Below are 25960 nucleotides of genomic sequence, written 5' to 3'. Positions count from 1 at the left end.
TAGTTTTTGAACTATATTTTGGAAGTATCATCTTTTGAACTATAATAAGGAATAATCAGGTTATTAAAAGATATTAATTTATTTTCTGTAAAATTATGTTATTATAAACATATATTTACAAAAATTGAAGGGTATTTTTAATTATCTCTAAAATCTTACGATTTTACGATTCGATTTTACGATCCGATTTTATGGACACTTTTTCGATCCCACTTAAAATCCCGATTTTAACAACCTTGGTCGCAACCCTAAACCGCTTGATGTATTACTTTAGAGATTCATCCGACTTCTGCTGTAAACTCATTAGATATATTGTACTCTTCTACTGTTTCTTCAACTATTTGAATGATCGTATATGTCCTGCCGGTAATTCAGTGAACCACTACTGAGCTTGTCCTGCCAGGGAGAGTGGGAAGGCCCTGCACCTAGTGACCTCGTTCCATCCATGTAACACGGCCACTGCGACAAAATGTTGTAAGTATTTTTCAGGGTGTTCCCTTCCTGAATATACCGAGAGTTGTGGTAGTTCAAACCCTGGTTGCACTGGTCGCCTCTGGAGTTCCTCAGATAGAGGGGAACCCTTTCGAGGGAGTTACTTTTGGTATCATCATTACCTGTTTCTGTTCTAGCACCTCTTCTATGAGGCGTTTAATGTCAGACACGCTAAGTGTTTGTTGCTTCCCTTCATTTTGGCAAATAGATGGGTCTTGAGGCACTCCCGAGTAGGAGTTTTCTGCCGTCTCTCTATACTTAGAAGCTTTTCTCGCCCTCCTGCGATTTTTCCTTCTCGAGTCTGTCACTTCCAGAACTTGACTATTCAGCCCTGGTGTTCTGACTCTTGTCCCCTACCGAGGGGTTCTTGAAGGGTTGTCCTGGAATCTCCGATGTTCTTGTAACACCCCCTTTCCTTAAAACTGCCCGAGAAGAGGTGCTACGGGGAAAACAAAATAAACTGGCTGATGAACTGAAATCTGATACCATGATTGAACATTTCAATCAACTGGAATAAAAACTCTGAGTCAATACAGACTAAAAACCATAAACTCTGAGTAAGGGACAATCCCTCAACTGAAATATAAAATAGATCTAAACTGACAAACACTATAAATTAACAAACTCCCAGACATCTTTAATCTTGAGCAGCTCCACGTACACACACTACTGAACACTGCTGCTAGGCCCCACATCTGATACTCCCCTGCTAGAACCTGGAGGGGTGAAGAGTACAAGGTGAGCTACAAAAGCTCAACAAGTAATAAGCTGGAAAGAATACTGAAGCTGAATCGAAGAATATCGATACTGATAAATAACTGACTGAACTTGTACTGTATAATCACTGTCTGTTTGCATTAATAACAATGTAATGCACATAAACTGTAAATTAAATGCAGGTATGCAACTTTGGCTTATAAGCCCACATAATCTGATAAAACATACCTGATTGATCTGAAACCTGCATACATAGAAACTGTAAGCACATACTGTGGGCAAAGCCCCTAGCCCCCTGGTTGCCACCAGGCGAGCAACTCATAAACTGAGCTGAAATTGAAACTGATGGGATCCCCGCGAACAAGCCGCCTGGCGCGCATAATGCAATGCAATGCTCACATAAATGCTAGCACACGATATGTAGTGCTCCATATAAAGTCATGCTCAATGCTCATACCGAAATGTATGCACATAATCTCACAAAATAATGCTGAACAAGATATGTTCTTTATCTATATATTAGAATACAAAGATTCAATGAACTATGATTTAGGGTATGGGTATGATTAACTTGTCATGTTCTGGCTTATTAATTCAGTGTTGGAAGGTATTGAATACATTAATTGAATTAAACTTGAATTAGGACTCACTGGAAGCTAAATTGGATTTCTGGAAATGTCATCCGGATCTCAGGAAGGATATTCGGATATGATGAAAGACATCCGGATATGAAGAAGGCTGATCCGAATACACTAACATTCAAAGCAAAAGCTATTCGGATATGCTGGGATGTATTCGAATATGAACTAGGACATCCGGATATGATTCTAGTCATCCCGATATCTCACTGATGCATTCGGATATAACTGGGGATTATTCAAATGAAAAATTCAACTTTTGAGGGAGGCATCCGGACATCAGGCGAGACATCCGGATATTATCTTTACATTTTCGAATGTATAAACAAACCATCCGGATATCATACTTGAAGAACTTTAGATACATCCGGATACGATACAAGGTATCTGGATATTAGAACTTAGAATAATAGAACTTGCAATCCAAAATGGATAAGGATTAATAGAACTTACAATCCAAAATGGATAAGGATTAATGGAACTTGCAATCCAAAATGGATAAGGATTAATGGAACTTGCAATCCAAAATGGATGAGGATTACTGGAACTTGTAATCCAAAATGGATGAGGATTACTGGAACTTGTAATCCAAAATGGATGAGGATTAATAGAACTTGCAATCCAAAATGGATAAGGATTAATGAAACTTGCAATCCAAAATGGATAAGGATTACTGGAACTTGCAATCCAAAATGGATGAGGATTAATAGAACTTTCAATCCAAAAAGGATAAGGATTTATAGAACTTGCAATCCAAAATGGATGAGGATTAATAAAACTTGCTCATAACTTCACTGTTATACGCATATATATATATATATACGTCTCTGCTTACTGATATAAAATCTGAGAACTGAATGAAGAACTGATATGAACCTGTAATGGAAGAGATTACAGGAAGAATACTTGCTTGATAGAACTCTTTGATCGAACCCTGGAGCAATCCTGAAGACTCTAGCAAGCCTCTGCTATCTCTTGGCCTCTTGGTTCTTCACATGGCGTGAAGAAAAGCTAAGCTAATGGGCTCTATATATAGACATAAAGTCCTAGATCTCTTTCCTTTTATAACTTGGAATCCGTCTCCCAATTGAACATAGAGACTCTCAAAACCTTCTCCTATTAGGACTAGGAGACTCTTAATCCAAATCCATCTCATACATGGATTCTCATTCTCCTTTAAATACATAATCTCACTTAATTAATAATAATACAAAAATTATTATTAAAACTCTTAAATAATAATAAAACTCCAAATTACCTTCATGCCCTTGCATTTAATTTTCACAAAATAAATGCCATTTAAATTCTATTTAAATACTATTCTTTCAATTAAAAATCTAAATTGCTACCTTGGCAATTTCCTTTAACTCCAACATTAAAAAAAAATAAATGCTATTCTTTTCCTTCAAAATCTCTAAATTGCCACATTAAATAATTAATTGACAAAATCTCTTAATCAAATAATTTAACAATTAATTAAATAATTCTTGAATAAATACTGGGCTCTCTGATGGGTCGTTACAATTTCTCCCCTCCTTAAAAGAATTTGGTCCTCCAAATTCGTACCTGGTTACTCAAACAATGAGGGGTAAAGCTCCTTATCTCTTCTTCTAATTCTCACGTCACCTCTTCCGACAAGTGACGTTGCCATTGCACTTTTACAAGAGGAATTAATCGAATCCTCAAAATCCTTTCTTTTCACTCTAGAATACTGTTAGGCATCTCTTCATAAGATACGTCTTGTCTGACCTTAAGATTCTGAAAATCAATCACATGCTGAGGATCTGACACATACTTCCTCAACATCGAAACGTGAAACACGTTATGGACATGGGACAACTGAGGTGGCAAAGCTAACTCATATGCCAAAGTCCCAATCCATCTCAAAATCTTAGATGGTGCAATGTAACGGAGACTAAGCTTCCCTGTTACGCCAAATCTGCACACCCTTTAATAGGCATGACTCTTAACCAAACATGGTCGACTACCTCAAACTTGAGGTCTTGTCGTCACTTATCTGCATAGCTCTTCTGTCTGTCTTGTGCCGTTTTCATTACAGCTTTGATAACTCAAATCTTTTCTGATGTCTGCTCAATAATTTCAGGACATAATAAAGCTCTATCACTAATCTCTTTCCAACATATTGGCGATCGACATGGTCGCCCATACAAAGCCTCTTACGGACATTCCAATACTTGAATAGAAACTATTATTATAGGCAAATTCTACCAAAGGTAAATACTCATCCCAACTACCTTGGAAGTCTAGAACATAAGCTCTCAACATGTCTTCAAGAGTCCTGATAGCCCTCTCTGACTGACTGTCTGTCTGCAGATAAAATGTTGTACTAAACTTCAACTGAGATCCTAATGCATCATGCAAAACTCCCCAAAAATGAGAAGTAAAACGAGGATCTCGATCTGAAACAATGCTGGATGGAACATCGTGTAACTTCATGATCTCCTCAATATAAATTCTTGCAAACCTATTCAATGGGTAAGTCTTCTTGATAGGCAAAAAAATGGGCTGATTTAGTCAAACGATCAACAATCACCCATATAGCATCGTAGCCCCTAGTAGTCCTGGGTACCCATCACAAAATCCATAGCACATTATCCCACTTCCACTTTGGAATAGGTAGTGGAACTAATAAACCTACAGGTTTCTGATGTTTCGCTTTTAACTTGTTGGCATATTGAACACTGCGAAACATAATTGGCTACATCTTTCTTCATACCACTCCACCAATACTGCCGCTTTAGGTCGTGGTACATCTTCGCAACACCTGGATGAATAGTGTAACGACTCGTGTGCTTCATTCAAAATCTCTTTTTTAAGATTCCCATCATCGGGTATACAAATACGTCCCTAGAATAAGAGTATACCATCACTCCGTAGAGTATATCCCAAAGGAGAATTTCTCAATATCTGCTAAAATCTATGCCAACTTCTCATCTTTTGATTGTTGGTTCTTGAGTAAAACAAATAACTCGGGTTGTATTCTCATGTAAGCACAACTCATCACTGTATTATCCTCTAGAGCTGAAATAGATAAAACACTTAATTGCTCTAATAACTTCCATTCTTGAATCATCATCCTAGCCATAAAACCTCCTCGCTGACTCAAAGCATCAACTACTACGTTAGCCTTTCCTAGATGGTATAGAATCTCATAGTCGAAGTCCTTAAATAACTTGACCCAATGTCTTTACCTCATGTTCAATTCTTTCAGGGATAGAAGATAATGTAAACTCTTATGATCTGTATAAATCTCAATCTTCTCACCATATAAATAGTGTTGTCATATCTTCAATGCAAATATTACTGCTACCAACTCCAAATCATGAGTAGGGTAGTTCACCTCGTGTTTCTTCAATTGTCTCGAGGCATAAGCATTAACTCAACCTTATTGCATCAATACGCAACCCAAACTTGAATGAGAAGCATTATTATAGATGGAAAATTTCTCTCCACTTCTTGGTATGGCTAAGACTAGTGCGGTGGTCAACTTCTGCTTTAATTCTTGGAAAGCACGTTCACACGCGTCATTCCATTCCAACTTCTCTCATTTCCTTGTTATCTTAGTCATAGGGGAAGGTAAACGAACAAATCCCTCAATGAATCACCTATAATATCCTGCAAGACCTAGAAAACTACGTATCTCTGTCACTGTCGTCGGCCTTGGCCAATCCATAACTGCTTTAGTCTTATATAGATCCACTGAAATATCGTCTCCAGACACCACATGACCTAAAAATCCAATCTGAGTGAGCCAACTCACACTTGCTGAACTTAGCGTACAATTGCTCTTCTCTGAGCCTCTATAGTACCAAAGTAAGATGCTCTATATGCTCCTCTACATTAGGTGAGTAATTAGAACTCGATTCATTCAATCCATGAAAACAGCTGGAGCATTCGTTAACCCAAATGGCATCACCACAAACTCATAGTGTCCATAGCGAGTCCTGAAAGCAGTCGTTTTGAATATCATCATCTCTAACTCGTACCTAGTGGTATTCTAATCTCAAATCTATCTTTGATAACACTTTAACTTCTCGCAACTGGTCTAATAAGTCATCCACTCGAGGTAAAGGACACTTATTCTTCACTGTCACTTGATTCAACTTGCAATAATCTATGCACCACCTTAAAGATCCATCTTTCTTTCTTACGAACAATATTGTTGTACCCCACGGGGGTGAACTAGGACGAATAAAACCCTTTTCTTTATTAATTCTTCAAGCTGGGCCTTCAACTCCTTTAACTCATTGGGTGCCATTCGATATGGAGCCTTAGAGATAGGCTATGTACCAAGTAATAACTCAATAGTAAACCCTGCTCCTCTCCGATGAGGTAATCTTGGTAATTCATCAAGGAAAACATCTGAGAAATCTCGTACTACTGGCACCTCAAACAACTTCCTCTTGGTTTCCTCATCTAAGGTAACAAAAGCTAGGTAGGCTTCACATCTATCACACAAAAGCTTCTCTACTTTCATCACTAAGATCATATGAATCGTACCCATAGGCTTGACTTCTCTATATATTTGAACCGACTATCGAGGTAGATCAAAGTCTATAATCTTCCATTGACGGTTAACTCTTGCATAATGCCGTGACAATCAATCCATGCCAAGGATCAAATCAAAATTCCTAACATCAAGAATTACCAAGTCTCCAAAATAGCTTCTTATCATATACCTCGATCTCGCAATTCTCAAACATTTCTCTTGATAGCATATGCTTGCTGAACTACCATGGTATAATCCACACTCTAAGCTCCTCCAAAAGCGTGACAAATATCAGCACGCAATCCTCTCTAAAAATTTAACAGCCTTCTTGCTTTAGTGGACACCAACTCTGAGGCCTATCTAGACAAAGTTGTAAACTCTACCTCATATTGGACCACTATCTTGGTACCTTACACCAACTCAACGAAATCAAAAAATTTTTGATCCTTGACCCATGCTGGGTAATAAGCATCGTTAAATACTTGCTAAAATTCGACCCATGTGGGTTCTTGATTATAAAACCTTTGGCAGGCAGTCTTCCACCATCTCTCAACATCACCTCTGAATAAAAATGAGCTAAGTCATACTCGGTGATCGTCTGAACAATCAATAACATCCAATTCTCAGTTGTTGTTGCATCTGTGCCTCCCTGGAATGCTGGTGGTCGGAAGGCCATGAAATCCTTTAATAACTAACTCCCTGTATCTACCTCCACAACTAGAGTTGTTGGAGCAACTGGCTTATCGCCACTACTACCTCCTACTTCTTAGGGAACTTGTGATTCCCTTACCTGGTTAGTAACTAGGGTATCTATCACCCTAATCAATCCTGCTAACATACCTCTCATCTCGACCATTCCCTGTTGTAGCTTGCGACTAAACTCTCTAGTGAGCCAGGTGTGGACACTAGAACCTCATCTTGCATAGAAGCAGTCTGACTGCGAGTACGGGGTCATCCACCTCTATTACTTATCTTTCTGCATCACCACTTAGGGTTAGAATACTGCTAATTGGGCCAATCTTATCTAACTGAAGGACACAAGTCCTAACTCTACCCAACATCCTATGTGTGTACTGGAGACTCCTCAAAACACTGCTCTGATACCAATACTGTAACACCCCCTCTCCTAGAAACTGCCCGAGAAGAGGTGCTACGGGGAAAACAAAATAAACTGGCTGATGAACTAAAATCTGATACCATGACTGAACATTTCAATCAGCTGGAATAAAAACTCTGAGTCAATACAGACTAAAAACCATAAACTCTGAGTAAGGGACAATCCCTCAACTGAAATATAAAATAGATCTAAACTGACAAACACTATAAATTAACAAACTCCCAGACATCTTTAATCTTGAGCAGCTCCACGTACACACACTACTGAACACTGCTGCTAGGCCCCACATCTGATACTCCCCTGCTAGAACCTGGAGGGGTGAAGAGTACAAGGTGAGCTACAAAAGCTCAGCAAGTAATAAGCTGGAAAGAATACTGAAGCTGAATCGAAGAATATCGATACTGATAAATAACTGACTGAACTTGTACTGTATAATCACTGTCTGTTTGCATTAATAACAATGTAATGCACATAAACTGTAAATTAAATGCAGGTATGCAACTTTGGCTTATAGGCCCACATAATCTGATAAAACATACCTGATTGATCTGAAACCTGCATACATAAAAACTGTAAGCACATACTGTGGGCAAAGCCCCTAGCCCCCTGGTTGCCACCAGGCGAGCAACTCATAAACTGAGCTGAAATTGAAACTGATGGGATCCCCGCGAACAAGCCGCCTGGCGCCCATAATGCAATGCAATGCTCACATAAATGCTAGCACACGATATGTAGTGCTCCATATAAAGTCATGCTCAATGCTCATACCGAAATGTATGCACATAATCTCACAAAATAATGTTGAACAAGATATGTTCTTTATCTATATATTAGAATACAAAGATTCAATGAACTGTGATTTAGGGTATGGGTATGATTAACTTGTCATGTTCTGGCTTATTAATTCAGTGTTGGAAGGTATTGAATACATTAATTGAATTAAACTTGAATTAGGACTCACTGGAAGCTAAATTGGATTTCTGGAAATGTCATCCGGATCTCAGGAAGGATATTCGGATATGATGAAAGACATCCGGATATGAAGAAGGCTGATCCGAATACACTAACATTCAAAGCAAAAGCTATTCGGATATGCTGGGATGTATTCGAATATGAACTAGGACATCCGGATATGATTCTGGTCATCCCGATATCTCACTGATGCATTCGGATATAACTGGGGATTATTCAAATGAAAAATTCAACTTTTGAGGGAGGCATCCGGACATCAGGCGAGACATCCGGATATTATCTTGACATTTCCGAATGTATAAACAAACCATCCGGATATCATACTTGAAGAACTTTAGATACATCCGGATACGATACAAGGTATCTGGATATTAGAACTTAGAATAATAGAACTTTCAATCCAAAATGGATAAGGATTAATAGAACTTACAATCCAAAATGGATAAGGATTAATGGAACTTGCAATCCAAAATGGATAAGGATTAATGGAACTTGCAATCCAAAATGGATGAGGATTACTGGAACTTGCAATCCAAAATGGATGAGGATTAATAGAACTTGCAATCCAAAATGGATAAGGATTAATGAAACTTGCAATCCAAAATGGATAAGGATTACTGGAACTTGCAATCCAAAATGGATGAGGATTAATAGAACTTTCAATCCAAAAAGGATAAGGATTTATAGAACTTGCAATCCAAAATGGATGAGGATTAATAAAACTTGCTCATAACTTCACTGTTATACGCATATATATATATACGTCTCTGCTTACTGATATAAAATCTGAGAACTGAATGAAGAACTGATATGAACCTGTAATGGAAGAGATTACAGGAAGAATACTTGCCTGATAGAACTCTTTGATCGAACCCTGGAGCAATCCTGAAGACTCTAGCAAGCCTCTGCTATCTCTTGGCCTCTTGGTTCTTCACATGGCGTGAAGAAAAGCTAAGCTAATGGGCTCTATATATAGACATAAAGTCCTAGATCTCTTTCCTTTTATAACTTGGAATCCGTCTCCCAATTGAACATAGAGACTCTCAAAACCTTCTCCTATTGGGACTAGGAGACTCTTAATCCAAATCCATCTCATACATGGATTCTCATTCTCCTTTAAATACATAATCTCACTTAATTAATAATAATACAAAAATTATTATTAAAACTCTTAAATAATAATAAAACTCCAAATTACCTTCATGCCCTTGCATTTAATTTTCACAAAATAAATGCCATTTAAATTCTATTTAAATACTATTCTCTCAATTAAAAATCTAAATTGCTACCTTGGCAATTTCCTTTAACTCCAACATTAAAAAGAAATAAATCCTATTCTTTTCCTTCAAAATCTCTAAATTGCCACATTAAATAATTAATTGACAAAATCTCTTAATCAAATAATTTAACAATTAATTAAATAATTCTTGAATAAATACTGGGCTCTCTGATGGGTCGTTACAGTTCTACCCTTGTATCGATTTGTCCCATGTGGGGAATATGAATGTCCGGCCTTAGTTCACGTAACAAAGCAGTGACCTCCTGTAATCTTCTCATATTCTCCTCATTGTTCACCCTGAGCTCATTATTCTGCTGCTTCAGCTCCTCAAAGTTCTTCCTCAATAGTTCATAATCTGAGAGTAAGACTGTGGGTGGAGCTATTCTTGAAGTTCCCATGAGGTTTCTATTTGGAATTGAAGACTGTCCAAATGAGTGTTGTTCCTGGTTAGTGGGCGCTGTATGTGGGACTTGTTCCCCACGCCCTATCGTGTATCCATCTACGTGTGCTTCTTCTTACTCCGAATGCTCCATGCCCCCCATTCTGGCGGTATGGTTCCATTCGAGCATAAGAAAGTTTCCAGAACGCACTTCGTTGTTAGGGTGATCTACTGAAAATTCTGGTACTGTAGAGTTCACCTGGTGGGAGCTTTTCGTGGCTCCTATCCTGGTATGAGCGCTCCTTTGGGTGGGGTCAGGCGGGCTCGCCCGACTGGCTGATCTTGTCCCTCTCGGCATTTTGTGTTGAAATTGGCTTTTTGTTACAGTTTCCCACAGACGGCGCCAAATTGTTGTTGCCAAAATACAACAATTAAAATTTGTGATGTGGGGTCCACTCGAGCTCGGTGTCGGGTGAAGTTAGGTTGCCGTAAGAGATGTTCACTGCAAGGATTTTCTGCTAGTTCTCGTCACTAGCTTTCGCCACTAGCTCTCGTCACCAGCTTCGCCACAAGGTTCGCCACAAACTTCGCTGCTAGCTTCGCCACAAGCTTCGCCACAAGCTTCGCCATGAGGTCTTGCCGCTAGCTTTGCCACTAGCTTCGCCACAAGGTCTTGCCACTAGCTATGCCACTAGCTTCACCACAAACTTCGCCGCTAGCTTCGCCACAAGCTTCGCCACAAGGTCTTGCCACTAGCTTTGCCACAAGGTCTTGCCACTAGCTTCGCCACAAGGCTTTTTGCCACTAGCTTTTGCCACTAGCCTTTACCACTAGCCTTTGCCACTAGCCTTTGCCACGAGCCTTTTTGCCACTAGCCTTTGCCACTAGCCTTTGCCACAAGCCTTTGCCACAAGCCTTTGCCACTAGCCTTTGCCACAAGCCTTTGCCACTAGCTTCGCCGCAAGACTTTGTTGTCACCACTAGGTTCGCCGCAAGGCTTTACCCTCGCCGCTAGGTTCGCCGCAAGACTTTACCTTCGCCGTTAGGTTCGCCGCAAGACTATACTTTCGCCGCTAGGTCCGCTGCAAGGATTTGACCCCTGTTGATGCTCAAAAAATGTGTTAGAAGGCTCGCAGGAATCTTCCCCGCGAAGACCCTTCGATGCCAAAGTCAGTCTCGGATCCCAATGATTATTCACGAAAATAATAAAAGTGTATTCAAAGTGACAAGTTTTACCGAAGTTGGAAGTCCTCGTTAATGCCCTGTAGCTCGGTATTTATAGGGCACGATTCTCAAGGGTGGCTGGTGTTGACACGTGGCGTTTGCTAAATGGGGACAACTTCAATCAAAGGGAGATTATCACGAATCTGCCGCGAGACAAATTACGGTAGGGGGCTGCGAGATAAGTGGTCGCAAGGCTTAAACCTTGCGGCCCAACCAAGTGGCCGCAAGGCAGCCATCAAATGGCCTTGCACACCGAGCTCGAGTGGACCCCACATCATAAATTTTAATTGTTGTATTTTGGCAACAACAACAACCAAAATTAGGATGCGTGGAATGGGAGGATGAGAGGCTCGAAGGCATGGGTTCTTCTTGTCTCCCATTAGTCTCCTCTCTCTCTCTCTCTCTCTCTCTCTCCTATTAGCCGATCAATTTATTTTCGTTTTGGGAGAATATATAGTCACGTGTTTGTGCTCTCAATAGAGATGACCAGAGTGAGTGTTGGCTCATTTTTCTCAGTCATTCTTGCTATTCTTCTCCCTGTTTAGAAACCATAACTCCCATTGCTTCTTCTTGCTTCCCTTATAGCTATTGTAGTCTATTGTTGTTGATAACGAGACTATCTGTAATACCCCGAGAGCCCAGAAAAGTTAGTATATATCACGGATAGTGTAAGGAAAGAAACAACACCAGCTAGATACCTTTGGGGCTGAATGCAAGCAAAGAACTCCAAGGTTAAGCGTGCTTGACCTGGGGAAATCCAAGGATGGGTGACCCCCCTGGGAAGTTCACGTAGGCCCATTAAGGTAAGTTGTTCCGATCCTTCATATTGCTTGATACGAAAGGTTACAGATGGTATTAGAGCCGACCCCCAAGCCTCTGAGCGTAGTGGTGGGGCAAACCTCAGCAAGGACGTTGAGTCCTTAAGGGGGGTGCGTGTAGGCACCTTAGGTGAATCCCACATCGGCCATGCATCGAGGGGAGATCTGGGACCAGTTGTAAGGTCGCATGACGAGGACATCATGTGCTCAAGGGGGGGAGAATGTAATACCCTGAGAGCCTAGAAAAGTTAGTATATATCGAGGATAGTGTAAGGAAAGAAACAACACCAGCTAGATACCTTTTGGGCTGAATGCAGGCAAAGAACTCCAGGGTTAAGCGTGCTTGACCTGGGAAAATCCAAGGATGGGTGATCCCCCTGGGAAGTTTGTGTAGGCCCATTAGAGTAAGTTGTTCCAGTCCTTCCTATCGCTCGATACGGGATGTTACACTATCAACCTTGAGAAGTATCTTCTCTTTTGAACCCACTTCATTCCCAGCCTTAATCTCCCTTACTCTCTCTGTCTAGCACAAAGAGAAAGTAGTGGGAATCACCATCTTGCTAGAGCGTTGACTGACTAGGCCTCCCGTGTTTTTGGGAGTCGGTTTGGCCTAATCGAAAAGTTGTTTTGGAGTTGTTTGGATTAAGGAGTTGCTGCTACTGGAGGATATCGGCCTCTGCATCGACCTTCAAGAGTTGAAAGGTATACCTACTAAACCCCCTATGGCATGGTTTAGTTTTTAGTTAGCATATAGACATCGAAACAAGTCTTGTAAGGGCGTTTTTGGTTTATGTTTTCACTATCATTTTATTGGTTTTTCAAAAAAAAAATTGAAAATCTAGTTAAACCCTTGCATTGATACTCCAATAGTTGGTGTTTCTCATCAGTTGGTTGCTACTAAGTCTACAATCCATAAAGGACAAGAGTTTGTCATCATAACACAACTAAAGACGAAAGGAACATAAGTGGAATGAAACACTACATTTTTTGACTCAACACAATCCTGAGCGAAAACACCCCATTTCCTAGAGCCACCCGAGAAGAGGTGTTACTGGAAATAAGAGATAAAATAAAATGAAACTCACCATAAACTAAATTCTGGAACCATCAATAACTCAACTAATCAAACAGAAAACATCTCAACGTGTTGTAACAACCTTTTATCTATGTGAGGGTCAATATAAGCTGAAAACAATTAACACTGACTAAGGTAATCCCTCAACTGAAAATATAAAATTCTCCTAAACTGACAAGACACATAAAATCACTAACACCCAGACATCTTTTGTTCTTGAGTGGCCCCTCGTACACACTCTATTGTCCAACACTGCTAGGCCCCACATCTAGTACTCCCCTGTTAGGACCTGAAATGGTGAAGAGTACAAGGTGAACTGCAAAACTCGGCAAGTAATAATCATGAAAGGAAAACTGTAGTTGAATCGAAGAACATCAATACTCAAAAAATACTAATTTTCTTGGTACTGAGGGAAAATTAATCATTGTAGGATTGCATTTACAAGGTGTCAATGCACATAGATTGTAAAATAAATGAAGGTAAGAAACTTTGGCCCTTAGGCCCACATAATCTAAAATACATACATGTCTGATCTGAATCCTGCAACCATAAAAACTGTAAGCACATACTGTGGGCATTGTGCCCCTAGCCCCCTAGTCATCACTAGGCGAGCAACACATAAATTGAACTGTAACTGAAACTTATGGGATCCTCGCGAACTAAGCCGCTTCGCGCGCATACTGTAATGTAATGCTCATATACATGCTCGCACATGACATGAAGTGCTACACATAAAATCATGCTCCACGCTCATATCAAGATATATGCACATAATATCATACATGTCACATAATAATACTAAGGATGTCATAGAATCAATCATATTGAAATACAATAATTTTACAAGTTATGATTTAAGGTACGGTTTAAAAGTATTTAATCTTTTATTTAAAATAATAACTTGAATTGGGGTTTCGCTAGAAGACATATCCAGATAGTAGAAGAACCATTCAGATATAAGGGAAGACATCTGGATATGAAGCAGGTTATCTAGATACACTGGGACTACATGACACAAGCTATTCGGATATGTCAAGAGGTATTCGGATATGGAACAAGACATCCAGATATGATTTAAGCCATCCGGATATCTCACTAAGGCATTTGCATGCTACAGGAGGGTTCATTCGAATAAGGATTCGATTTTATGAGAAAGGCATCTAGATATGAAACAAAACATCTGGATATCAGCTTAACCTATCCGGATGGATGAAGAAACCATTCGGATATCAAAAAACATAAACATTTGAACCCTTCTGAATGTGATTCAAGGCATTCGGTTACAAGCAAAGGACATCTGGATAGAAGAAAAGGCATCCGAATATCTCACACGAATTACTTTGGACACATCCAGATATGATACAAGGCATCCAGATATCACTCACAAACATCACTAGACTCATCCAGATATGAAATTAAAGCATCCATATATAACAAGGCCATCGAATATCAACAAAGGTCATCTGGTTGTCACTCATAGAGAACAACTAAACCATCTGGATATCTTCTAGCCCATCTAGATGTCACTCACAATCCTTGACAGACCCATCCGGATATGAGGGCTCTCATCCGAATGTCTACACTTATTTATATGAAAGACATGCATGATTACAAAAACCATATTCTGAAACAACTCTTACAATCTACACCATTTTGAAAGAATTCTTGGGAAAACAATCCCAATCGATATGAAATAATATCAAGAATGATTCAACGATCGTATTGGAAAGAATTGTTACAAAGAAACATGCATGATTTTCCTAGAAACTCACTCTACGTGCATCTATATATGCATTTCTATAACTGATAAAACTTTGAGAAATAAACGAGAAGTCTTGGATATTTGAGAATATTACTAGAAGATGGACCTGTAAGAACGGATTACAAGGAGAAGAAATTGCACAAGAAAGCCACTGGTACGTTGATATGAACATTTATATAATAAAACACAATGATTTTTGAAAATGTATACATTTCAATGGCTCAGATTAATTTTTTTTCAGATGAATGGCTCAGATCATTTTTTTTCCCTCCTAATCACTTCCCCTATCTCTCTCTCCCTCTCCCTCTACGGGCTCTCTCCCGCCCAGTCACTTCGCCTTTGTTTCTCTCTTTCTACCCACTCTCCCTCTCTCTTTCTCTCTTTCTCCCACCCACCCGCCTCCCTCACTCACTACCTCTCTCTTTCTCTCTCTTCCTCCCACCCACCTGCCTCCCTCACTCACTGCCTCTCTCTCTCTCCCTCCCACCCACCCATACCGTAGCTGGCCCCCGTGTCTCCCCACTGCCCGTCGTCACCCCTCCCTCTTTCCCCCCATCCCCGCAAAGCCAACCTCCATTTTCGGCAGCTCTCCATCACAGTCGGCCCGCCTGAAGCTCTCCATCGCCGCCTCCTCGCTACCACGCCGCCTCCAATTCCATCGCCTTTGCCTATACGCCTCCAACTCCATCGCCATATGTGTGCGTGTGTATGTATATGTGGGTGCGTGCGTGTAACTGCATTTTTTGCATTTTGTGTGTGAGTGTGTGTATGTATATGTGTGTATTTTGTAGTCATTTTGTGTGTGTGTTGTAGTCATTTTATATGTATTTTGTGTGTGTGTGTATGTATTTTGTGTGTGTGTCCATGATCTGTTTGTTGAAGATAGGGGCAGAAGCGAGCTATAAATACATGTATTTTGTGTGTGTGTCCATGATCTGTTTTGATTATTCCTAATTTTGCTTTGTTTTCCAGCTCTGATGGCAAGCATATAGCTCCTTGAGCTTCTGGGTTTTTGTTTTTAATGCTTAACAAGGTTTTGGGTTTAGTTGGTTGGGGTTTTCCTTAGTTAGTCTCAAACCTCTGCTTTTGGGTCGTTTCTCACTTTCGCTTTTGCCTAATTTTCTGATATGGGTTTCTGATATGGGGTTTTTAAGTGAAGTTATTTTCTTTCTATTTCTACGTTTCTGGTTTCCAATCTGTTCAATTTATATTAACTTCAGAAATTTTATGTAATCAGAATAGTATCAAATGGGATTTACCTTTTTATGTGGCCAGATTTTTTTTTTCTTTGTTGCACTACTACTTGATTTTTTTCTATCGATAGGTTTTGTATATGTTGATGCAAGTATAGGTTTTGTATACATTGATGCAGGTATGGGTTTCTGATATGGGCTTTTGGGTTGTATACATTGATGCATGTTTTGTACACCCATAGCTAGAGAGAGAGAGAGAGAGAGAGTGAAATGGGCAGGATTCATAAAGATAAAAAGATGAAAAATTAAATCAAAAATAAATTTAAAAAAATCAGTAAAGCTTTCTTTGAAGCTTTGTCGACAACTAGGATTATCAAATTTGTATTCGGGTTCTGCTCCCTATGAATTCCCGTTAACTTCATTATATAGATATTTCCACCTTGGTCTTCGAGTTGTTGCACTCCTCTACTCTGATCAAGAAAAAAAACATCAAATTTGATATCTATATATTATAAGACAAATGGTTTTTGAAAATGTCTCACAAACATACACAGGTGGGTAGGGGCGAGGTGCTGTGAGTGGTGGGCAGGGCACTCTGTTCGCTGGGGTTTCTATGACTTCTAATCTACATTTGGTGTTATAGAGAGAGAAACCTATAGAGAGAAAAAAAGAAAATGATGGGTGAGAAGTCTGAAGTTCTGGAGGCGGTGTTGAAGGAAACTGTGGATTTGGTAATGGATCTGAGATTTGATGTTAATTCACTTCTTGAATGTGAATTGTGTTTGGTTTATTTCATTTTGGTTTGATGGAATTGAGTTCTATGAATGCAGGAAAACAACCCATTGAAGAGATTTTTGGGCAGAACAAGCTTTGAAGAGAATAAGGTAAAGTTTCTTCTTTTGCTTGCTTTTGGAAGTTGATTTGGGGTTCTTGCCCTTTTGGACCCAAAATTTTGTTAGCACTATTGCCTCAATGAAAGTTAATCTGTTGAATGTGTTTCTCTTTACTGAAACCCTTTTGACTTTTTGTTTTGTCTCAACTTATACACTGTTGGAGGTCCGAGAGGCGGTTAGGGGGGGCGATAGCTGTTTGTGGCCGGTGGAGGGGGCGACCGGGCAAGCCAGTGCGAGCGGCAGAGGGAAGGGCACGACAGACGGTACTCGCAGTAGGGGGTGATGGATGGCAAAAGGCAGTACGAGCGATAGAGGAAGGGGCACGGCAAACCCCTGACCCGTGGGCTTTGTCCAAATGTTGTGTCTCTATTCACAAATACAGTCTGTTTTGCAAAGCATGAATTTCTGGTATAGAAATTTAGGTGGAGTCATTCAGTCCATATTCTACAAAGTGGAGTTTGTCATATTCCTATCTGTTGAAATCTTTGTTTTTGTATTTATTAAGGAAAAAAACTTTTCCAAACTCACGACAGTTTGCATATTTCTCTGAGGTGTGGTGAGGATTTAATAACATTCATCTTTCTTGGTAGCCGAGCTCTGTGTTGGCATAACATGTTGTTTAATCTAATTCAATTACTTTCATAAATTATAAGTTTGAAGTATGAAATTGCTATAAGGATTTCGAGGATGATTTACTTATTATAAGGTTGAAGAGAAGGCAACTGTTTTGAAAGTCAACTCATTCAAGATACGTTTTCTTTACTGTTACAGTTGATTGGTAATTTTTGAATACATAACCTTTATTTATAATCCTTTCCCATCCTTCTGCATCTTCCATTACAATCATCAACTTTTCTTATGGTATTATTCTCACAGGGAAGATACATTTTTTTAGGTTTCCCAGTGGAAAGAACTCAAGGGCTTCTAATACTCTAAACATGTTGATATGTAGCTTTTTCTCTAGGGAATTTCTACCTGTAAAGCACCCTACATCTCATGAAATCCTAGACCCTGAGCATAGGGTTCTTTAACATTTCATTGCCACATCCATTAACATTGGGAGTGGTTCCTATCATGTTGTTACCTTAGATGATTTATTTTTTATGTGGTGTGCAATATTTAATGTTCCTTTCAATCTTTCAACCTTTATTTTCAATAGAATGTACCAAATAGCTTTCAATAAGTCTTCAAGGAAATTGCCTTTTTGGCATGATAATTACACTCATCTTGAGCAAAACTCAATGATCCCTTCAAAATAAAATATCTATTCCTCATTCTCCATTCGACACCTACTCAAAACAAACTAATTAGAGGCAAATCCATCACAACTTGCTCATCCAAACAATCCATATCATGTCAAGGAGGTCCATATTTCCAACTAGCATCCTTGAGTCAATCTCTTTCTACTACAACTCAGGAATGTTCCAATCAATTCATCATAAGCAATTTTAAATAAATATGGACTCCAACTTTAAATCAATTCATCATAAGCAGCTTTAAGGTTCTAGCAGCGGTCGGGGACTCTAAGAATTTGACATGGATGATTCAATTTCAAAAGAAATAAAAATCTTTTTTTTTTAAATCATTGATGATCAAATGTTGTTTTTAGTATAAAACTTAATTCAAAATTTAATATTTTTATCTTTAGGTGTTAAATCTTTGATATTTTTTTATTTTTTAAAAATTTAATTTTTAAAGCGTTTAATACTTAATTTTTAAGTATTATAATAATACCAACAGTGTAAGTTTTTTAAATTTTCTGAAATATCATGTAAATTTTAGTACTTAATTTTTAAAAAATTTTAAATAAAAAATACCAATAGTGTAAGTTTTAATGTATAAGAATTTGATATTTAGAATTTGACATAGATGATTCAATTTCAAAAGAAATAAAAACCTCTGTTTTAAATCATTGATGATAAAATGTTCTTTTTAGTGTAAAACTTTATTCAAATAATGATATCAAAGTAGAAAACTTAATTCGAAATTTAATATTTTTATCTTTAGGTGTTGAATTTTTTATATTTAAAGAAATGTGAAATTGGTTAATCTATCATATTGAGTTACTTAAAGATGCAAATATTCAAAAAGAATTTATTTATTTTTTAATTTTAATTTTATTTTATTAATTCTATTTTTTATTTTAGGCACAATAATTTTTTTAAAATTAAAATAATATAAAAATCAAAGTTCCTAACCACGCATGGTCGGGGAATCTAAGGTTCGAGAACATAAGGGTTCCTGACCACTCACGGTCTGGAACCCAAGGTTCTCCGACCCGAAATCGGGATCCTTTTTCCCCCCGGTTGATGGCTGCGACCATGGCGGCAACTGGTATATATTATTTGATATTTAATTTGTTCAGATTGTAGAGCACTTACTGATGTGCTTTATTATATAGATTTAATAATTTTTTTTCTTTTTATTATAAAACGTTAACAAGTATATAATAATTTTTATTTTTTGTTCAGTATTTACAATTTTTTTTTACTTGCTCATATATTTTGATTTGAGATAATATTAGTGAACATTATAAATTTTATGAGTATATATACATGGTTGCAGTCTTGAACTCTCTATTTCTTTGCGACCTGAAGGAGGCTATGTGCATTATATGAGTATATATACATATATGAGAAGCCCTAAATACCACAACTCCTTACTTCTCACGGAGTCCTTATTCTTAATTAACTTTGATAATTATAACTTAATCCTCACACATGTATCCTCAAATACATAATATCCTCCAAATATTAATTAAATTCTTAAATTACCTTCTTGCCCTTGATTAATTTCCACATAAACTAAATTCCATTAAATGTTATTTTTCTCATTTAGAAATTCCTAAATTGTCACCTTAAATATCTACTTGGCAAAAATCCTTCTTAACCCAAAAATTAAAAAAAATAATTAAATAAATCTCAATAAAATCCTAGACCCTCTAACGGGTCGTTATAGAAATGGCCATTTTGACCATAATTGTAGCATTTTACTTTTAAGATGTCCTCCTTCCCATCTTGCTTGCCTCTTTGGCGTGAGTTGGCCTTAGATTTATCCTCATCTGACTTTTTAGCCTTTTTGCCTTGAAAACCTTTTCCTTTACACTTTCTTTTGTGAGAGGACTTTTTGGAGCCTAACTCAGCAACATATGTTTGATTAGGAATTTCAACATCCTGCAAACACTCATCTTCCAAATTGTAACACCCAGTAATCCTAGTGTTATGAGAATGAGAAAGGAAGTAAGAAAAATTTCAAAAATTCCCTTGAGAAGGTGTTAGATCCTTGAGAATATTGGTGCCCTATGAGAGGGGTATTTTGGTAATTTAGATAGTGAAGTCCAATAAAAGGATATTTTGGTAAATTGGAAATAATTCCTATGTGGAGTTAGGTGTGTAAGTGAATTAAATCTCAATTTTGTATTTATGTGGAGATATATGGGATTAATAAATTCACAAAGGGTATTTTGGAAATTTTGGAATTAATTGCATAGAGGAATTTAATTATGAAAAATAGGAAAAATGGAGAATATTGAATTATTTGAGAAAATAATTATTTTTCCCTAAATTGGTGAATAAATGTGGTAATGCCAAATGTAATACCCTAAAAATTTAATGTAAAGGTTGGATGATGCAACAAAGTATTTTAATGGAAGTTTTGGATTTAAGTGTAAATGGAAAATGGTTCTAAGGACCTAAATGCAATATCATAAAGGATAACTTCTCCAACAATAAGAATATTTTCAATGATAAATTCTTATTTAAGAAGTCTTGAGTTGGATAAATGGGATTGGAGAGTTAACCCTAAAAGTCTTAAAGTTTTGTGATAACAATAATTACTTACACCCTTAAGTGAAAGTAAGTAAAACTTGGAAGGATTATATTGGTTCACCAAAAGAAATGGATAAGAAGGGAAAGAAATGGATAAGAAGGGTTGTCTTGAATGCCACGTAAGAGGCAATTGGAGGCATGGGATTGGAAGAATGAAAAGCTTTCAAAGAAAGGAAGAATCAAGTGGAAGAATTTCAAAGTTAGCCATCATTACTAGGGTAGAAAAATAGCTAACTTAAGGGCTAAGTGTGATCTTGAAACTTGGGGATAAAGGACTATAAAAGGGGAAGAAAGAAGGGCCATGTAGAGTGAAAAAGTAGGAGAGAAAAGCAAAGGAAAGAAGGATCCAAGGAAAGAAAGCAAAGGAAGCCAAAATAGAGAGACCAGATTGGGAAATTTCCAAATCAGGAGAGAAACCAAAAAGGTAAGCCTCTTTTCTTTCTGTAGAATCGTAGTATATTGAAAGGGGAGTCCGTAGGTTCAAACGGAAGGCGAATTGGAGTTAAAATGAAAAAGTTATAGTCGTTTTAATATTTGAAGCAGAATCAGTAAGAACCAGGGAGTCGGCGCATGTAACGCATGCTCCTGCCGCAGTTGCGCATGGCCGCGCGTGGCCACCCTTCTGGTGGCGCGTGGCTGGGCTTCATGCTCTGAAATTTTTTGGGTTATGCTTCTTAAATCATTTCCTATGATCCTATGTAAGAATATTCTAGTTTAGTGACCCGAACTGTATGAAACTGCAACTTAATAGGGCTTAATTTCGTAGAATCGGTGGACCGGCAAGAATTATAGCAAGTGTGAGTGGTTTTCTACATCATTTGTGCTTCATATTGATCATCCTTTGAATCATTTATGTTATATGTTGACATACTCACTTACTTCCTTTGTTTGGCATGAAATTTTACTTATTTCATCACTTCATGGCATGTGTTGTTTGTGGCAAGCTAGTGGCCGCCATGAGTAACTCGCAGAGTCACATATGCGTGTTTTGAGGTGAGCATGGCATGCGCGGGGGTGATTGCAACACCCTGGCATGGCTTTCACAAAGGAGTTCCATTTTTGCATACTTGCATTTCATACATGAACTATTCTTTTCTTGAAACTGTCTCACTTGGATTCATGTAATCTAACTTGGGTTGATGCCCCTTGAACATTCCGCGTTCCAGGTATGTTTGGTGTGCCATGAGCTAAGGAAGCGAGGGAGGCAACTGGGAAAGATTCTGTGGACGTTTAAATACTATTTTGTCGTTTTATGTAATTTTATTTCAAAAGTGTTGTAATTATTCGAAGATTGTACTTCTTTTGTTATGCTAGAATTATATTTTATCTCAACGAAAGGTTTGAGCATGTTTAGCTTGTATGGGAACCCTATAAATATTTCGGCAGGTTTGATCCAATGTTTTCGCTACTAGGGTTTCCTAATGCCTCTTGGGCAAATAGGTGTAAACCTACTGTGTTATTTGAGACGAAGAGGCATTACACCAAATGGGTGGATGAGATGAGAACTTGGAAGCCAAGGTTGGTGTCTTATAGTGACACATGGCATTTTGTGGTCTAAGTTAAATGGAGAGATTAAATTAAATGCAAGGGAAATTCTAATTAGTCTTTCAAGCATTTAATGTTGAGCATGATTAAGGAGAATTAAATAAATCCAAAGGAAAATGGGAAATTAGTCACCCATTAATGATGGAAAATTGTGGGATTTATTAAATGGGAAAGAAATGTTTTATGTCTCTCAAAGTAGTCTCTCATGTGATGGTTGAAAATAGTCTCATTTAAATAAATGAGAAAAATGGCTAATTTTGGGAAATTCCAAGACTTGATCCAAGGGTGGATATTTGGTTTTGAAATTGGAAATGGATCCAATGGCTAATAATGAGTCTTGGAAGTGGGCAAGGATTGCCAAATGGGATTCAAGAATCCAAAGGAAAATGAATGAATAGTAGAGATTGTTTGGTTTAAGGAAATCAAAGGCTAGGATTAAATCCTAGCAAAGCACTTGGATTGTGCTTGTTCCAAGGGTGAGATCTTCTCTTGAAAGGTAAGTGAATAAAATCTAATGGATGAGATTAATCAAGGCAAAAGCACATAGATTGTGCTTTCTTGTGTGGTTAGGATTTTCTCTCAAAAGCAAATGAAAATCAAGGGCTAAGATGAAGTCTTGAAATTGAGATTTCAAGACAATAGTAGTATATAAAGGGAAAGAGAGCTCTTGTCTCAAATTTTGCCATTTGAAAGAAAGAAAGAAAGTAAGAGAAAGAAATAAGCCTTCCAAGGAGAAGAAAAGAAAGAAAGGGAAAGAAGATTATCAAGAAAGTAGGTATTCTTTCTTTTAGGTAGTGTATGTTCTTTTATTTCTCTTGTTGGTGGCTTAGTTCTTTGAATTTTACTTAAAGGGTCTCCTAGGAAGAATGGATGGAAGGAAGCTAGGAAGGATTTAAAGCTTCAAAGAATGAAAAGAGGTAAGGGATGGCCCCATGGGAGGGTGGCCTTGCAATGTGTAGTAAGTATGGTTCATAAATGTATATGTTGCATTTGGCATGTTCTTTTGTGTTCATGAGACCTATGGCCATAGGGTAGTTTGGGAACATGGTTGAAATGGTGGGTTGATGCCTCTAACCTTGGTGGGTTGTGAGGGCAAAGAGACCTAGCCACACTTGCATGCATTTGGCATCATATAATCTTGTTGTGTTCATATTTATTTTGCATTGCACCCTTATTGAGCTTAATATCTCATGAGGTTTTTACCCTCATATATAGGTTGTGAAAGCATGGGAAAAATCAAGACAAAGTGGAATGGCTTGTGGAAGCATGAAAATGAAGATTCAAGTATATTGTATGGCTTAGGGAAGCCTATGTTGTTGTGTTGATTTATGAGATGTAAATTTATTTGGTAGTAATGGTTTGTTAAAGCCTAAGTCTATGGGTGTATTTTCTTTTCGGAGTGTTTTGATTTTATTTTTAAAAAAGAGATATTGGCTTATGGCATGTTAAAGCCTAAGTTGTGGTGAAAATCTCATTTTTGGTGTGTGTTGTGGGAAGCACCAAAGAAGTAAAATAATATGAATTTTTGTTGTGAAATGAGGCTTTGGGGAGGTGAAATGTGGAGATTTTAATGCATTTATTTGGGGTGTGATTTCTGGAAAATATGGGTTTAAAAGCCCAAGGAAAAAAAAAGAAGTGAAGAAGGTTGCAGCAGGTGGCAGCAGCCGCGCGCGCGGGCAGGGCCGCTCGAGCGGTCGCGCGCAACATGCGTGGCTAGTGCGCACGGCGCTCGGCCAGCCCGCGGGGCTAGTGCACCGCAGGGCCCCGCGTGAGCCCCGGGCGCGCCAGCAAGCCCCACCAGTCAATTGTTTTTCAAAAAATCGAATTTGGGGGGATTTGGGGCATTTCCTAATTGATTTTGGGTGCTGGAGGAATTTTCAAAATAAATGGATTTTTCGGGCATTTTTTGAGATAAATGCCAAATTTTGAAAAATAGAAATTTTCGAGTTTTTCCTCCAAAATTGGTAATCAATCAATGGATTGATTGAAATGGTAAATTTTATGGAGCTCGGTGAACTTCTTGGAAAGAAGGAAAATTAAATCAAGTACGAAAATGGCGATTGAGCATCTTAATGAGATTTCTTTTAAACCAAGTGCGGTGTGGTTAAGCCCAATTCTACTACTGAATCCTGGGGTTGAGGGAAGCAAAGGACGAACCTAGTTCCCACCTAGGGCATTTCGTCTTGAAACATGGTCCGCCCTTCACCAAAGGCCGGGCAGGTGGACGATTCAAGTAATTGTTCATGAGTGGCACCCGTAAGTGGGAACGGGGAGTCACACAAATCCAAATGATGCACTATATCATCAAACGTTCTGATGTTATTGATATACCCGGGAGTGTGAAATGGATCTATGATCGAATGTGGACCCCAATAGGAGACAAATCAAAGTCAAGGGCCAAGGAAGACCCGCTCGGCTGGGCCGGGTGGGAGCCCACTCGGCACAACCGAGTGGATGAGACCACTCGGCACAACCGAGTGGCTGAGACCACTCGGTCGGTCCGAGTGGCTGAGGCCACTTGGCTAGGCCCAGTGGCTGAAGCCACTCGGCAGAATCGAGTGGACAAGACCACTCGGTTGCCGAGTGGTTTTCCCCCTACTCGGCCAAACCGAGTGGGGGTCCACTCAGCATGACCGAGTGGAGGGGGTCACTCGGTCATACCAAGTGACCCCTCTCCCAAACTCGGCTTAACCGCATTGTGGTCACCCGATATGACCCGAATCCGCCCCCTCGCGCCAGACGATCAGCATTGCGAGATTTTCGTAATGGGCCGCGAGATTTCCGCCGAGAAAACCGCGAGGCCTCTCTCTCTCCTCCACTATAAATATGAAACCCACCTTCATTCCAAGGTACGCAATTTTGAGAAATAAAACTATACTTTTCTCATTTTTCTCGAGAGATTCTGACTTAAGCATCGAAGGGTTTGCGTGGGGACCCCCACCCGCGTCCTAACGGTGTTCTCGTTTTATAGGCCACTCGTCGCCCTCAGGTCACTCGGTCATCAAGGCCACTCGTCGCCCTCAGGTCACTCGGTCGTCAAGGTCACTCATCGCCTCGGGTCACTCAGTCATCAAGGTCAGTCGTCGCCTCAGGTCACTCGGTCATCAAGGTCATTCGTCGCCTCAGGTCACTCGGTCATCAAGGTCACCCGTCACCCTCAGGTCACTCGGTCACGGCCACTCGTCACCTCAGGTCACTCGTTCATCCGAGACCACTCATCATCCTCAGGTCACTCGTTCATTCGAGACCACTCGTCATCCTCAGGTCACTCGTTCATCCAAGACCACTCGTCATCCTCAGGTCACTCGTTCATCTTGGGCCATTTGATCATCAGCTCACCAGATTTACTAGATCCATCAGACCGTTAGATCTATCAGACCCTCAACTCTGTAAGATCACCAGATCTGGACCTCTACCAGATCCAGTTACTCGTCAAGATTCTCATCAGTGAAGGCACGACTCCCAAGACTCTTGTGTCTCTCCTCAATTAAAAATAGATTGTTGTATTTTAGCAACAAC

General features: G+C 39.0%; 1 long non-coding RNA gene across 2 annotated transcripts in view; it reads right to left on the bottom strand.

Moving 5' to 3' along the window:
* Nucleotides 1-1127: 1127 nt before the first annotated feature.
* The window catches only part of LOC127802894 (uncharacterized), a 45729-nt gene continuing 20896 nt past the window's right edge, over nucleotides 1128-25960 (bottom strand). The window contains exon 3 of one of the 2 annotated variants that reach the window (XR_008023358.1): nucleotides 1128-1208. This is a non-coding gene — a long non-coding RNA (uncharacterized LOC127802894). Of the gene's footprint in view, nucleotides 1209-7703; nucleotides 7785-25960 lie in introns of those variants that run through there. The other variant, XR_008023357.1, reaches the window with a different exon arrangement.

The sequence above is a fragment of the Diospyros lotus genome, chromosome 5 (genome assembly GCF_014633365.1).
Source record: "Diospyros lotus cultivar Yz01 chromosome 5, ASM1463336v1, whole genome shotgun sequence".
Lineage (NCBI taxonomy): Eukaryota > Viridiplantae > Streptophyta > Magnoliopsida > Ericales > Ebenaceae > Diospyros > Diospyros lotus.
The sequence above is the reverse complement of the archived record's forward strand: the minus strand, read 5'-3'. Positions and strand labels throughout refer to the sequence as shown.